The 16,289-nt window shown below is 37.0% G+C and overlaps 1 long non-coding RNA gene across 1 annotated transcript in view; it reads right to left on the reverse strand.

Moving 5' to 3' along the window:
- LOC135967892 (uncharacterized) overlaps positions 1 to 16,289 on the reverse strand; it is a 614,855-nt gene that overhangs the window by 215,577 nt on the left and 382,989 nt on the right. The window lies entirely within an intron of this gene.

Genomic DNA, 16,289 nt, shown 5'->3' on the forward strand with positions numbered 1-16,289 from the left:
ATAATAAAGGAACTGGCTTTTGATGCCCAAATTGAATTTCATAAAAGCTTCAGATAAATATTCTCCTGGAATAGTTTGAGGGTCATTCTGACATAGGAAATAAGAACTCTGCAGTGAGATAGAGAAGCTGGATAGGCAACAGGCTCTCAGAGAATTTTCCTCAGTCTGTTACCAAAGGTTTAAGGCTGCAACCTTCTGGCATGTGTCAGGAATTAAACACACACACACACACACACACACACACACACACACACAACTCAAACAAGATTGCAGAAGATGTGTTCTGATTCAATCTAGGTGTCAAGTCTTTGATGCCATGGATTAATTAGATGTATTAGTTCTCTAGGGCTGCTGTAACAAAATACTGCAAAGTGGGTGGCTTAAATTAAAAAAAAAAAAAAATTCCATATAGTTCCAAAGGCTAGAAGTTCAACACCAAGGTGGCTGCAGGGAGAATCTGTACCACATCTCTTTCCTAGATTTTGGTGGTTAACATCAATCCCTGGTGTTACTTGGCTTTATAAACACATAACTCCAATCTCTGCCTCCATCTTCACAGGACATTCTTCCCCATGTCTCTCTTCATTTCATATGGCCTTCTTATGAGAATACCAGCCATTGATTTAGGGCCTAGTATTACTTCATCTTAACTAATTACATCAGCAAAGGCCCTATTTCCAAGTAAGATCACATTTGAGGTTCCATGTGGATGTGAATTTTGGGAGACAATTCAACTGTGTTAGTCTGCTTGCATTGCCATAAAGGAATACCTGAGATTGGGTACTTTTTAAAGAAAAGAGGTTTATTTTGGCTCATGGCTCTGCAGTCTGTACATGAAGCCTGAATATTCAGGCATCTGTTTCTGGATTGAAGGCTTTAGGAAGCTTTCAATCATGGTGGAAGGCAAAGGGGGATCTGGCGTATCATATGGCAAGAAGGAGAGAGTTGGGGCAGGTGCCACACTCTTTTACACAACTAGATCTCCTATAAACTCAGAGTGAGAACTCACACATGATCATGAGGTGGGCACCAAGGCATTCATGAGGGATCTGCCCCCATGACCCAAACACCTCGCTCCAGGCCCTGCCTCCAACAATGGGGATTACATTGAAACATGAGATTTGAGGGGGACAAACATTCAAACCATATCATCAACCCAGTCAATGGGGCCAAGTTTTTGAGACTGCAGTGTGAAGACTATAACATTACTAACAATTTAGGCTAATTTCCAGAATTCTGTAAAACCTGGGTGGGTAGAGTGAAATAAAGGCAATATCAGTATCTTAGAACTGAAAGCTGATTGAAATCAGAGAGACGAAAGCCTTTATCAAGTGCCTGAGGAATCAGGAAGTCTACTAGCAAAAACGAGCTTCATCTTTTTGAAGATGAAGGAAGATGAAGATGAAGAAACCTATCTTTCATAAGACTTGACATAGGGGAAAAATGGTTTTCACATAGGTAATGCCTTAGTCACAAAATGAAAATGCTTGTCATTTCTGTGCTCAAACATCTTGCTGATATAGACATATCTCCAAATCCTAATAGGTCTGAGGCTTATTGATATTCCTACCATATTTTTCCTAATTGTGAGAAAAAGATTGAGCTGTCCTCAGTTTCCTGGTTATTTTTGTTAGCACTGAAGATAGAACCATAGTCATGCATTCCTCAATGATGCTGATACACATATATTCTAAGAAATGCCTTGTTAGGTGATTTCATGATTTCGCAAACATCATAGAATATACTTACACAAATCTAGATGGTACAGCCTACTACACACCTAGGCTATATGTTGTAGCCTATTGCTCCCGAGCTACAAACTTAAGTATTAGCGTATCTAAAGAAAAGGTACAGTAAAAAGACAGTATAATTTTATAGTACCACTGTCACATAGGCAGCCCATCGTTGCCTAAGACATCATTTTTCAGTGCATGACTGTAGTATAAAAATGGAACTGGCTATCAATCTGAGTATTGAAACTTGGGGAGAATTTTATAAATGGAGGTGAAGGACTTCCCAGCTGAAAGATCGGCATATTTCCAGAGTGAGAAAGTGAATATTGTGTTCAGCATTACAAATTTTCCAGCATAGCAAAAATGCACTCATATGGTAAGATCTAATGGGACAGGATTCTGAGAACTTATGTCAGAGGCAGATAATAGATGACTTGGACTGAATGGCTAAGAAAGAAATGTGACTTTCTTTTGTTTGTTTGTTCTCTTTTTTTTTTTTTTTTTTTTTTTTTTTTTTTTTTTTTGAGACTGAGTCTCGCTCTGTTGCTCAGACTCCCAGACTGGAGTGCAGTGGTGCAATCTCAGCTCACTGCAACTTCCGCCTCCCGGGTTCAAGTGATTCTCCTGCCTCAGCCTCCTGAGTAGCTGAGACTACAGGTGTCTACCACCACACCCAGCTAATTTTTGTGTTTTTAGTAGAGGTGGGGTTTCACCATGTTGGTCAGGATGATCTCAATCTCTTGACCTTATGATCTGCCCAACTCGGCCTCTCAGAGTGCTGGGATTACAGGAGTGAGACACCGCACCTGGCCAGGAAGGGTTTTTTAAACTCTAATAGATGTGAGGAATTAGTTAGATTAGAACATGTGTATACCCTTAGTAGTAGAAGTCTGTAAGATATTAATTATAAAGCAGAAGAGAAAAGTTATGTAGAAACTAATAGGAGGTAATCGAATAGAGTATAACTTGTAGTTAATAGGAAAAAAGAGATTACAGCCAAGCTAAAAGTTGGTTTTAAAAAATATTAAGGTATATGTATATTTAAAATAAGAAACATAAACTAAAAAATAAGAAGTAGAAAGGACTAGTTGGTTTAAGAAAGAAATTCTGAGATGGAGAGGAGATACGTAAAAATATTTCATAATGGATGGATTTCATTTTGTCAGTAAACTGAAATGAGATAATCAACGGAGGGAGAGATGAAATAAATGAAGACTTCTGGTGATATGATAGCATGTTTGAAATACTTGTCACTGGATCACAGCTGGGAACAGCCACATGAGACTCAGGAGGGCCAGAAGGCCTAGAGGAAAGAAAAGTTGAATGATTAGACATTTCAATCATTGTTAAGAACACATTCAGTGGGAGTAAAAAAAGTGGGAGAGGTGAAAAGAGAATGTGATCAGGCACATAAACCATTTATATCATTATTCAACTCTTTTTTATATATATTTTCATGTTTTATACAAATGGGAACTGGCCTTTTACTTTTAAATTTGCATTTCAAAAAATTGCTGGGCATTTGGGTTGATTCCAAGTCTTTCCTATTGTGAACAGTGCTGCAATTGGGGAGTTGAACAATGAGAACACATGGACACAGGGAGGCGAATATCACACACCGGGGCCTGTCGGGGGATGGGGGGTGGGGGTAAGGGAGGGATAGCGTTAGGAGAAATACCTAATGTAGATGACGGGTTGATTAGATGGGTGCAGCAAACCACCATGGCACGTGTATACCTATGTAACAAACTTGCATGTTCTGCACATGTGCCCCAGAACTAAAAGTATAATAATTTTAAAAAATTGCACAGGACTCGCTACTGGTCATACTGGGAAGACAGGCATCTGACCCTAGGAAAGCCCAGGAGATAGCCCAAGTGCACAGAGAACTGGCAAAGTGGGGTAATGCTAAGTAGCTAGAACAACAGTAAGGTTAACTTTTTCTGGGAGTTGGATAGAAGGAATAGAGACAATCAGCCACGGTGTATTAAGACTAAGATGGAACAGGCACACTAAGAGCAATTGAGATAGCATGAAGAGGGATCATCCAAACCACGGAAGAGATGGAGAGTTGGTTTTGTAGTTCTGATCCACATGTATCTTTAAAATAAACTCTATTTTTAAAGTCATATAATTATGTTGCCAATCTTGCCTTACAGAGTTAAAAATAAATACATGAAGAATAGGGATCACACAAGTTTGATGAGTTCCGTGAATGGAGGCAACTTCAGTTGCATTTTGTGTGCAACTTAATTCTCCATGTGTGTTTGCCTCTTATGGGAACTTGGACCATCTTTCATCAACTCTGCAGCAGTCTGCTGCAGCTTTTAGGCAGTATGTTAAACGTAACACACCTGACCTGAGTTTTGAATCCACAGCAACAGTACGGCAGTGCCTCCTTAAAAGAATTGCTTCATGTTTGCAGAGAAATCAGCAAAGCTATGGGTACTTCTCTGTATAAGTACCTATTATATTTTTTCACATTAGAAACAAAAAGTATTTGGAAAACAGCACCGTGGTAAAACCAATTATTCTTTCAACACTACACAAATTTGGATTGTTATTAGCTAGAATACGATGTGGGTGTACAGAATGGACTGCACCCACTCCTCTAGCAAAGCTAATATAGGGACCCGGGACATTTGATTTTTGCTTGCAAAGTGATTCATCTGTAGTACTCCAAAGAGAGTCGAAGAAATGTAGAGGCTCTCGGATTTCTTTCTTTGTGCACTTCTCCTTCCTGTTGAATGTTGGGAGGGGTTGAGCAGCCTTCAGGGATTAAGACATTCAAAGTGGTCAGTAATTTCCATAATAGGATTCAGTGATCAGATTCAAAAGCAAAGAACAACTAATAGGAAAGAATAAGAAGGATGAATGGCTGTTGGAGTAGGCTCTGTAAGTTGAGAAACAGAGCATTCTTGAAGAGAGCATTTCATTAGCCCTCAAGACATATACAAATACTAGATATTATGTGAAGGTGAAGAAGTCTCGATGTCTTCTTGTCTTATGGGAGAATTTTTATTCTAAGAATGGGTTACAAGATTGAAAGAAGAACAAAGACATTTTGAATGGGAGAAAAAATTGAAATAAAAAAATCAGCATTCATCTGTTGGAACAAAGTTTTGAAAGAGTAAATGGAACTCTCAGAAGAGGCAGAAAGAATGAACCTAGGCCAGATTCATTGTGGAGCTTGGCTTTTATTGAATCAGTGATGTGTAGAGCCCTGTTTACAATATTTTTCTGAAAAAGGTATTAGCTTACTTCTTTCATGGCAGAAATACTCAATAAGGGGTTTAGGTTAAAAATCTCTCTCTCAATCTGTCTCACAATTCTTGCTTGTTCTCTTGACCATAGGCTTACACGCATTTTTATGTTTTAGGTAGTGATACAATGCATGGATGTATCTAATGTACAGGATAAAATAGGCTATGGAGTCAGACAGACCCAGTTTCAACTCTTCATTTGTTGCTTACTAAGCTTTGTGATCTCTGTGAACTCAAACTTTTGAGCCTCATGTTCTTCATCTGTAAAAAGAGAGATATAAAGCATACCTGGGGAGGATTAAAATAATGTGAATACACACATACACATATATTCAGGCATACAGGTATGTATGTATACACATATACATACATGCACAAATATTTGTGTGTATGCACAGGTGTGTGTATATCATAATGCCTGATTTCAGTAAATGGTAACTAAAAGCTGGCTGAGTTTTCTCTGCATTGGAGAAAGCAGTTGCCTTTCTTTACTTAGACCAGCATTGACTGTAATCCAAAGTGATGGGGAGCTTCAAGCCTTGATACATCCATATCTTTTCTGTTTCCTATTATTATAGAGGGTAATTATGCACCACTGCTTGGAAATGTATTAAAATCATCTTTTTGAAGTTTGGGAAAAATTAGATCAAAATCAGTTTATCATATAGTGTAAAATACTTGTCTATATTGAAAGGTTATTTTTTAAGCAATGGGAAAAGAACTCTGTATTCAATAAATGTTGCTGGGATAGCTGGCTAGCCATGTGCAGAAGAATGAAACTGGACCCATACTATTTACCATATACAAAAATTAACTCAAAATGAATGAAATATTTAAATGTAAGATCACAAACTACAAGAATCCTAGAAGAAAACCTAGGAGACACCATTCTGGATATCTTGGAAAAAATTTATGACTAAGTCCTCAAAAGCAATGGCAGCAAGAACAAAAATTGACAAGTGGGACCTAATTAAACTAAAGATCTTCTGCACAGCAAAAGAAACTAGCAAAAGAGTAAACAGACAACCTACAGAATGGGAGAATATATTCACAAACTATGCATCCAATAAAGATCTAATATCCAGAATTTGTAAGAAATGTAAACAATTCAAGAAGCAAAAAGCAAATAACTCCTTTAAAAAGTGGGCAAAAGACATGAACAGACACTTCTCAAAAGAAGACATACAAATGGCCAAAAAACATATGAAAAATGCTGAACATCGTTAATGATCAGAAGAATGCAAATCAAAACCACAATGAGATGTTATCTTATACCAGTCAGAATGGCTATTAATAAAAAGTCAAAAAACAACAGATGTTGGCAAGGTATGGAGAAAAAGGAATGCTTATACACAGTTGGTGGGAATGTAAATTAGCTCAGCCACTGTAGAAAGCATTTTGGAGATTTCTCAAAGAACTTAAAACAGAACTACCATTTGATCCAGCAACCCCATTATTGGGTATATATCCAAAAGAAAAGAAATTGTTCTACCAAAAAGACACATGTATTTGAATGTTTGTCACAGTACTATTTACAATAGCAAAAATGTGGAATCAACCTAAGCTCCCATCCATAGTTAGTTGGATAAAAAAGTGCGGTACATATACATCATGTAAAACTACAAGCCATAGAAAAGAACAAAATCATTTCCTTTGCAGCAACATGGATGCGGTTGGAGGTCATTATCTTAAGCAAATTAATGCAGGAATGGAAAAACAAATACTGTATGTTCTCAATTATAAGTGGGAGTTAAACATGGGATACTCATGGACATAAAGATGGTAGCAGTAGACAATGAGAACTACTCAAAGAGGGAAGGAAGGGAGCAAGGGTTGAAAAACTACTTATGGGATACTATGCTCAGTACCTGGGTGAGGGATCATTTGTACCCTAAACTGCAGAATCACACAATATATTCATGTAACAAACCTGCATATGTACCCCTGAATCTAAAAGTTGAAATTATTTTTGGTGAAACCCCATCTCTACTAAAAATAAAAAATTAGCTGGGTGTGGTGGTGTGCACCTGTAATCCCAGCTACTCAGGAGGCTGAGGCAGGAGAATCACTTCAACTCCGGAGGCAGAGGTTGCAGTGAGCCAAGATCGTGCCATTGCACTCCAGCCTGGGCAACAAGAGCAAGACTCCGTCTCAAAAACAAAAATAAACAAACAACAACAACAAAAAGGAGCATTTTTTAAAAATTACTTCAAATTCTTATTTTTTCTTGAGCCTATCTACAATCCAATCAGTATTTCAGAAACATGTTCAATATAGACAGTTGCAGCCCCATGACTGTCTTTCAAAAGTTCAGAAGGAATGGAGTTTTCTTGCCAGCCATGCAACCTCAAATCTCACTCAATATGATAACTAACCAACCATGTTTTACGTGATGATCTTTCCAGTCGTGCAGTGTGAACTGAATCGTCCTATTCCCAATAGAATCCAACTAAGCCTTACGTAGGGTTTATGTATTTAAACAGATTAATTATTTTGCGAATATGATGTAGGAATTCCTCCTAAGTGAAAAGTGGTGACTCCTGATAACATGGCTTAGGAAATTAAGCCTAATTTATCATATTTTCTTTTTAAGACACCTGCTAAAAAGCAGACACAGAGTAGAGATGCATATTAGTGTCTATTAACTTTGGAGATTTGCAGAGGAATAGTATAGTATTGCCTTGGGTATCTTTTAAAATATTAAAAGAATTTAATTTTTGTCTGTATTGCCAAATCAGATTAGAAAGAGTTAAGTTCTATTAGATAATTGGCATGTGAGGTATGAAAATGAACTTTCCCTAGAATAAAAATATTTTTTTGTGAGAATGGGGGTAGGAGTGAGAAGGTAAGTAAGAAATAGTGCACATGAGGTGAAGCAGAGGAGAAAACCTAGGTGATGGTAGTGTTTTTAATAGAAGAAATGCATCAGCATTGTAAGGCAATCTTATATATGTTAAAAATAAAAACAAAAATAGAGAAATATACATAAATAATAAAAAATTTAAAGTTGTATTCCAAATCAGCTTTAGATTTAAAATGTGTTTGTGTGTGTACTTATACAAAAATAAATCATTTGAAAAAAGTAAAAAAGGGATGTTAATATTATTATCCCATAGACTTGTTATGAAATTAAATGGAATACTATATATAATGTAATTGGCAAATAAATACATGATAGTATTACTTCATTATTGATAGTATTTCAAAATTAAAGTACCCTCCTATGTCTCATTTCTCGTTCCCTCTCCAGAAGCAACTGCTATGGTGAATTTGAGGTACAACCTTACCATCTCCATGGAAATGACTAACATTTTGGTGCCTTTATTCAGGTCTGCATGGGTGCATGTACCCACAAATGTTGTGCTTTAACTTTTATATAAATAAAAAAATATTCATTTCTTCTTAGCTTGTTTTTTTCACTCAATTTAGTGTTTTGTTTTGACACAGGGTCTGGTTCTGTTGCCCAGGCTGGAGTGCATTGGCACAGTCTTGGCAAACTGCAGCCTCGACCTCTTTGGCTCAAGTGATCCTCCCACTTCAGTCTGCCAGTAGCTGGGACTATGGGCACACGACACCACACCCGGCTAATTTTTAAATTTTTCATAGAGATGGGGTTTCATCATGTTGCCTAGGATGTCAATTTAGTTCTTAAAAATGATCCATCCTGACACATACGGCTCTAGCTCATTTCTTTTGAGTGTTATTTATTATTCTGTCACATTAAAATCCCATATTTAATTTACCTTGTTCCTTTTAATGAACTTTTAGGTCATTTCTGACTTAGGGCAATTGCAAGCAGAGCTATCATGAATATTTTCAGGCATGCATCATTTTGCACGTGGCTCAGATTTTTGTTTTTTGCTGTTTTTTGTAAAATAAATTATATACCTAGAAATGGACTTTCTGGGTTATAAGACATGCACATTTTTAGTTTTGCTACTTATTACTACATACTTTCCAGCAAATGTTCTAAAATATCCTTAAGAGTTTTATGAAAATTCCTGTTTATCTCTCTCTCTGATCACAAGTGGTAATAGCACACTTCCTAATTTTTGCAGTTTCACAAATGGCATTTCACTTTAATTTGATTTGTATTTCCCCAGTTACCAATGAAACTGAACATCTTTTCCCATTCTTTAAATATTTGGATTTAGTTTTTGAAAAGCTTTTTCAAATATTTTGCTTAATTTTTCTCCTGAGTTATTTGCCATTTTTCTCATTGACTTGTTGGTTTTTATACTAAATACTAATCTCTTATTGCCTGTGTATTATGGTTTAACTTTGCTTACGATATCTGTGGTTACACAACTTTTTTAACTTTGAAATAGTTATGTTTATTATTTTCTTATTTTATGCTTTAAGCTTTATTTTATGCTTTTAGCTTGCAATTGTGTTTTGGTATGGTTTTATGTAGTTCAATCGTTCTCAAAATTTAGCATGCATAACAATAACATGAAGAGCTTGTAAAATTACTGAATCTCTAGCCACTTTTTCTTGAAGATTCAGGAGTTCCAAGGTGCACAAGAGCATAGAAAGTCATACAAGGTGACCTGCAAACACACTTTGGGAATTACTACCAGTGCACCATATTGGAATCACCATTGGTCAGAAGACCATAGGACTGCCCTTCACTGAATTCTTGTCTTTAAAAAAAAATATTATTTTGGGCGTCCTTGTCTGAACAAGCTATGAATATGGGAAAATGCTTAGAGATAAATGTGCAGATTAACTTTGAGGGAATGTTGTTTATTTTTCAGTCCTTCCCAGTGTTCCTGAAACAAGGAGATATTTGAAGTCTCTCCAGCCCAATATCCCCAGTGGAAATAAGTCAACGTTGTAACAAGAAGTATGAGCAACCAAAATTTATAAAATCTTGCTAAGGTATATTTTCACGATTTTATTCATGTCTTTTGTTGAATTGTTTTAAAAAAAAATTCCTCCAAACAGCTATTGCACAATGAAAAGTAAGTAGAGCATGGAGTATTTAAGACACAGGTTTTTAATAAAAACAATGCAAGGAATTAAAAAAAGTCAAAGAACATTATAAAATCTGGAGCATCAGGAAAAATAGTTTTCCTAACTTTAAGGAATTTAATAGAGATTGGACATAGGCATTTTCCTTGTTCTCAGCCAGATTTATTTCCCATTTGTATTTATGTGCAATATCAAATGTTTTAATGTTGTGGATTTGTCCTGAATGCCATTAATAAAGTGGCTTCCTGTCTTAGCTAAGGTAAGCTATTCACCCAATTTAGGAAATAACTGATCCATGTTTTGAGACAAAGCTCTTTTGTTTAAAGAACCTTAAGATTAGAATGACAACCAAGGGACATTTGACCCAAATCCCAGAAAGTCCTGAGAATGGATTTTCTCTGTTTAGCGCACTGCTGCAGTTGAAAACATTAAAACAGAAGAGAAATGTTCTGGGAAAACAAAACAAAACAAAACAAAAAACTCCCATTTACCCAAGAGAAGTAACGGAACTGATATATTCTTTCCAAAAAGGCTTTGTTTATACTCCTCAGAGGAATAGATGGATTCTAGTTAGGTGTTTTGGTCAGTTTTATTAGGAAGTTGACTCAGGTCACAAATCTTTAGGAAGTGTTGAAAGCTGAGTCATTTCTGACATGTCAATCCTGTTGCAACCAACAGTACACATTTGCTTACTTTGGACAGTTATAGAAAGAAAGACATTAGATGTGAAAAAATTAGATGTGAATTGATTATGAAAATGGAGGTAGAATGAAATGGATGAAAATAGTACAAGGCCAGAGAAGAATCTCTTTCTGCACTTTTCATATTGTCATCCCGTGCTTTTTTTTTTTTTGAGATGGAATCTCCCTCTGTTGCCCAGGCTGGAGTGCAGTAACATGATCTTGGCTCACTGCAACCTCCACTTTTAGGGTTCAAGCAATTCTCCTGCCTCAGCCTCCCAAGTAGCTGGGACTACAGGTGCACACCACCACACCCAGCTATTTTTTTTTTTTTTTCATTTTTAGTAGAGACGGGGTTTCACCATGCTGGCCAGGCTGGTCACGAACTCCCGACCTCAAGTGATCCGTCCACCTCGGCCTCCCAAAGTGCTGAGATTACAGGCGTAGCTGCCACGCCCAGCTCATCCCATGCTATCTTACACATTCCTACTCTTTCCATTCCCCTCCCACTTCTATCCATTAGAAGGAATTAAGGGGGAGGTTTAGGATTCCACATGAACTCCTAGAGTAAATTATACAATTTGCTTGTTGGAGAAAGTGTACCTTAAACTCTAAAATGAATGTGACCTTTATACTGAGAATGGTCAAAATATTCTAAAAATGAACAATGTTTAAAGCTGCATTATCCATTTTTGCTGTACTCCAAGTTGATATTGAAGACACTGAATAGATAGGTTTTGCAATGTCAGTGTCATTTTAATAAGTAAATGAAAGAAGAATTCCAAATGAACAATTCCATCATTCTTTTATCATAGACTTTTGAAGGCCTCAAATATATATGCATAGTTGTTCAAGAGCCTTTATAAAACATTTAATTTCTGCTTAATAACTCATTGGCGGACAGAACATTTTTCAGTGATCTATTTTTCCATGAACACAGACAGAGTCAGAATGTCAAAGACTAATATTTAGGGGATCTGACTTCAGTCTGGCCAGCTTAGCCCACAGCACTATGAATGGCCACATGCTTCACCTTGCTCCAGGACTTCGATGGTAAATATTTGATTGGTAGAACCAACTGGTGAGGACCTGAATAGTAAATATTTTATGAGAGGAAATAGGAACTCCCCATTTCTCTGTCCTTCCCTTACATTAAACATATTAATTTATATTAACTGGAAACATATAATTCTCTATTTACCCCTGTCAATAATTAGTCATCATTTGAATCCTGAATCCTGCTTCTATCACAGATGAGATTTCTTTTTGGCAGACTGTGATAAATCTGAAAATCAGCTAACAAAGCATGCAACACTTGACTGAGAAAAATCAGAAGACTTAAATAATATGCAGTGCACATGGATAATTTATTCTCTGATAACAAGGATATCAATATATTGACTTTTTTCTCTCCTCCATCTCATCAAATTCCAACTTTCTTTAAGTGACTTAGTAAGTGACATCCTAGGCTGTGGACTCTCTGCCTACTCTGCTTTTAGAATATTTGACTGAGCTCTTCCTCTTTTTCTCCGAGGGACAACAGCTGGTTTTCATTATGCATCAGATTATGATACACACCAAAAAGAAAACGGTCAAAATGAATACAAAGGGAGTTTTGCTAATACGGTGGTTTGTTCTTGGGGGTGTCAAGGTGAAGAATCCATACTGTTCTACAGATCGCTGTAAACTTAATCCATTTCATCATATACATGAGTAAAATTCAGTAGTATTTTGTTAAGGATCTTTGCTGCCCTTATTTACTGTGGGAGAGGTGCTTTGGTTTTTCCTCTTCTTCCTTTGGTATAGCACAAATGTATTTTGTATGTCCTTAATCTCAGTTCCAGTTCTGTCAATATTTGAGCTTATCTTAAACTGAAGAACTCCAAAGGAGAGTCAAAGAAAGTAAATTCTCACCCCGGAAGGCAAATAACAATTATTTCATTAAACATTCAAATCACAAAGCACACCTTGGACCAGTTCTTGCTATAAATAAGAGGCTGCAGACTTTTCCAAATCCCTGCCCGTGTGATGAAGACTTTAAAGGCCCCAAGATTTCTAATATGGGGCTAGATTTCCCAAAACATGTTTTTCTGCTCACAAATCCAGTGACAAACAATTGTACAAATTCTAATCTCTGTATGAGTCTTTGTCTTTGGAACGCCTATTCCTGAAGATGAGAGGTGGATAGTAGGGACCTATGTATTGATTTGGGTTATCCCACTGGTCTCGTTAATGAAACATCACTGGAAGGAGGAGCCCAGCATCTTAGACATGAGCCAAGCATTTCAAATTGCCTTTAGGATTCTTCACACTGTTAGCAACCAAGAGCACAGAATCAAGTTCAGTTCACAATTATGGATGCTACCAGGGGTATTACAGTTGCTCAGCCTGTTCAAACAAGTATTGGTTTTCTCATAAGCTTTACTTTCATAAACTCTGGAGGTTGTATTTCCATAATAAAAGTGAGCTCAACCTTAACAAAAACATTGCATAAAGCCACACTTTTTGTTTTCTATACTGTAACTAATTAAGCACTAGTTGGGTGACCAGGTGTAGCTGATGAGTATTTGCTGTTAAGCTGGGCTTTCCTATTCTCTATAGGGCAGGAAAACACGTACACACACACACACACACACACACACACACACACGAAGACAACCATATATACAAGCATATAATATTAAAGATTGAGGTAACTGGATGTTTTTCACATTTTCCCTTCCTTCTGGGTCCTAGCAGGGATAGTAAAGAGATGCAAACATTCACTGAGCATAATAACTTAAGATGATTGTTCATATGGACAGTGTGAACATTCAGTTGGTTTGCAGATTCCACACTCTGAGGGCAGATTCCACACATTGTCTTGACTCTTTTTCCTTCTCCTTCTTTCTGCTTTTATACCACTGATGACCCTGGCTCCATCCTGCTGGGAAGTAATTAGTGCTGAGGGAATGACAACTCTAGCACATAAGTGGCAGGGCCATGAGGATGAGGAGCAGAAAAGGAAAAAGGGAAGGGGCCATGGGGGAACTAAATCAAGGCAACTGGAGGCAGGGGCAGCTTCTTCTGGATGCTACTAATGGAATAGCCATCTGGGTACCCCAAAGGTCAAGTACTGAGATCCTAAATTTACATAGAAACCAAAAGAGTCAAATCTAGTGAAAGAAGAGAAAGCCATGCTGTCCAGTGGAATGTTCTTTAATGAGGCAACATCCTACAATCTGCACTGTAGAAAGTGGTGTCCACTCATCACAGATGGCTAGTGAGCACATTAAATGTGGCTAGTGCAACTGGGGCGCTGAAATTTTGGAGCAAAACTGAGTTTTCAAAAATAATTTCAATTAATTTGAATAGCCACATATGGCCAAGGGCCATCATTCTGGACAGTGCAGGGACAGAGAAACCACTCACAATTTCCCATCTCTTTTTGTGAACACTTTAGCAGGCTGGTGCAAATGACATGAACAGCAAATAAAGGGTTGCTTATATATTATTACAGATACTTTGTGTTTAGCGAACATAAAGAACACCAGGTACTTAGATTTCCCTTCAAGTCTGCAGTATGCCTGAAAATATTAATAAATGCATGTATCCAAACAAAATAGTAGCAAAGCTACCCTGACAGTAGTCCTCATGTTAAGCAAAGGCTTTGGAATCAGATGGCATTGAGCTAACATCCTAGTCTCAAGACATTCTGGTTCTATGATCTTAGATGAGATATTGAACCTATCTCATCCTTTGTTGTGTCATCTGCCAAAATAGAATTAAAATCTCCCATTCATTGGAATGTGATAATAATTAAAGTAAGTGAGTTAATCAAATATTACAATATAGGGTTTGAGTGTCCCTACCCCTGCAATGGCTACTTTTAGTGTTTAATCATAGGCAATTTATCCCAGGGGTATTATGGGCTTAAAATAATAATAGAATAATAATTATAAAACATAATAAACAATGAATTTAGCTAGCCCTTCATTTTAATGTATCCTGTATGTATTGGTTAATTAGCTTTGCTATAACAAAAAAAGTCAATATACAATGACTTAAAGAAGAAAGATATTTTTTTCTCCTCCACATCACTGCTCTGAGTTGAGCAGTTCAGGTTGATGGGATGGCTTGACTGCATAAGGTTTGTCCTGTACTCCACTTTTTTCCATCTTTTACTCCCGCACTGTCCCCTTGAGCAGGTGTCGGCAAACTGAAACCCAAAGCTCCAGTTCAGCCTGCTGTCTGTTTTTGTATATAAAGTATTATTGGAGCACTGCCACACCTAGTTGTTCCTGTATTGTCTGTGACTCCTTTGATGCTGCAACAGCAGAGTTGAGCACCTCACTGACCTTATCGCCTCTAAAATATTTACTATTTGACCTTTTACAGAAAAAGTTTGCAAATCTCTGCCCCGTGATCATCTGCATGTTCAAAGTTGGATCAAAGTCTCAACAAGACAGCCTCGAGAGGCAGAAGTTGCACACTTCACTTTTTTTTTTTTCATTCTACTTGTTTCTGTATTCATTCAACCAATATTTGAACACCAATTTGTGCTGACCACAGCTCTAGTTACTTGGAACACATTCCATTAGTAAAAATGTAGTCACATGGCAACCTCCAGCCACTGGAGGGTTTAGAATAAAATGAAGCCTCCAAACAAGGCTATGTGGCCAGCTTAAGCTCGTTATAATTAGCTTTCCACTTTGCAACTCTAAATTGTTACCTGGCAATAGGATTATGTGATTAAGAAAAAAATAGGGGATAGGTAGCCCTGGAAAAGAACCAGGATGAAAAGCAAGACATCGAAACATTGTTATATGATTAAGATTTCGTAAATGAAGACTGGATTTCTCAACTAATAGATGTTTATCTTATCAAGCTTCTTCTGTAAGCCAGACTTAGAGAATACAGTGGTGAAAAAGCCATGTGATCTCCATGAATTTACTACTTCATAATCTAAGAAATTCGTGTGCAACATCCCTGTCCTTTCTAAGATGCTTACTTCATACAGGGAGGAACGCTCTATTTCTCAATACAGCAATCATTCTTCTAATGAATAAGAAATTAGTTTTGTAAAAACAAACCCACATTAGCTTTCATCAGCTTTATTTATCCAAAGTCTTGTCTGCACATTTATTCTTTCAGAGGCAACAAACACAATTCCATACTGAGGTATTGGTCCACGTGTGATGCTCCAAGAAGCACTAATTAATGTTTTAGAAAAGGTACAAAGGATATGCTACATCAGGGAGTTCTAGAATGAAAGAGAATCATTCCACTGAATTTATAATCTTGCAGGTACATGGTAGCTATTGTTGTAGTTACAAAATACCTAAACAACAGCCTAATTGACAAGCATAGTGACTGTTTGCATTTACAAGTCAATTTCGTTAAAAAGATTATCTCATTTGATCCTCACAGAAACCACAGAGTATAGATATGACTTAAGAGATTAAGGAGCTAGGAAATAAATCTGGGAATCTGGAAACAGATCTAATTCTGATCCTGAGAAGCATCCAGCTTGTTTGAGAAATGAAGACCAATAAGAATGAAAGCCAAAGAGGAAAATGTGTGTCTAAACTGACTGTAATAGAATGCTACTGTTTGCGTAGAAGTTTATAAGAACAAAATAGGACAGAAGAGAGTGAGAA

Source organism: Macaca fascicularis, chromosome 16 (assembly GCF_037993035.2).
Source record: "Macaca fascicularis isolate 582-1 chromosome 16, T2T-MFA8v1.1".
NCBI lineage: Eukaryota > Metazoa > Chordata > Mammalia > Primates > Cercopithecidae > Macaca > Macaca fascicularis.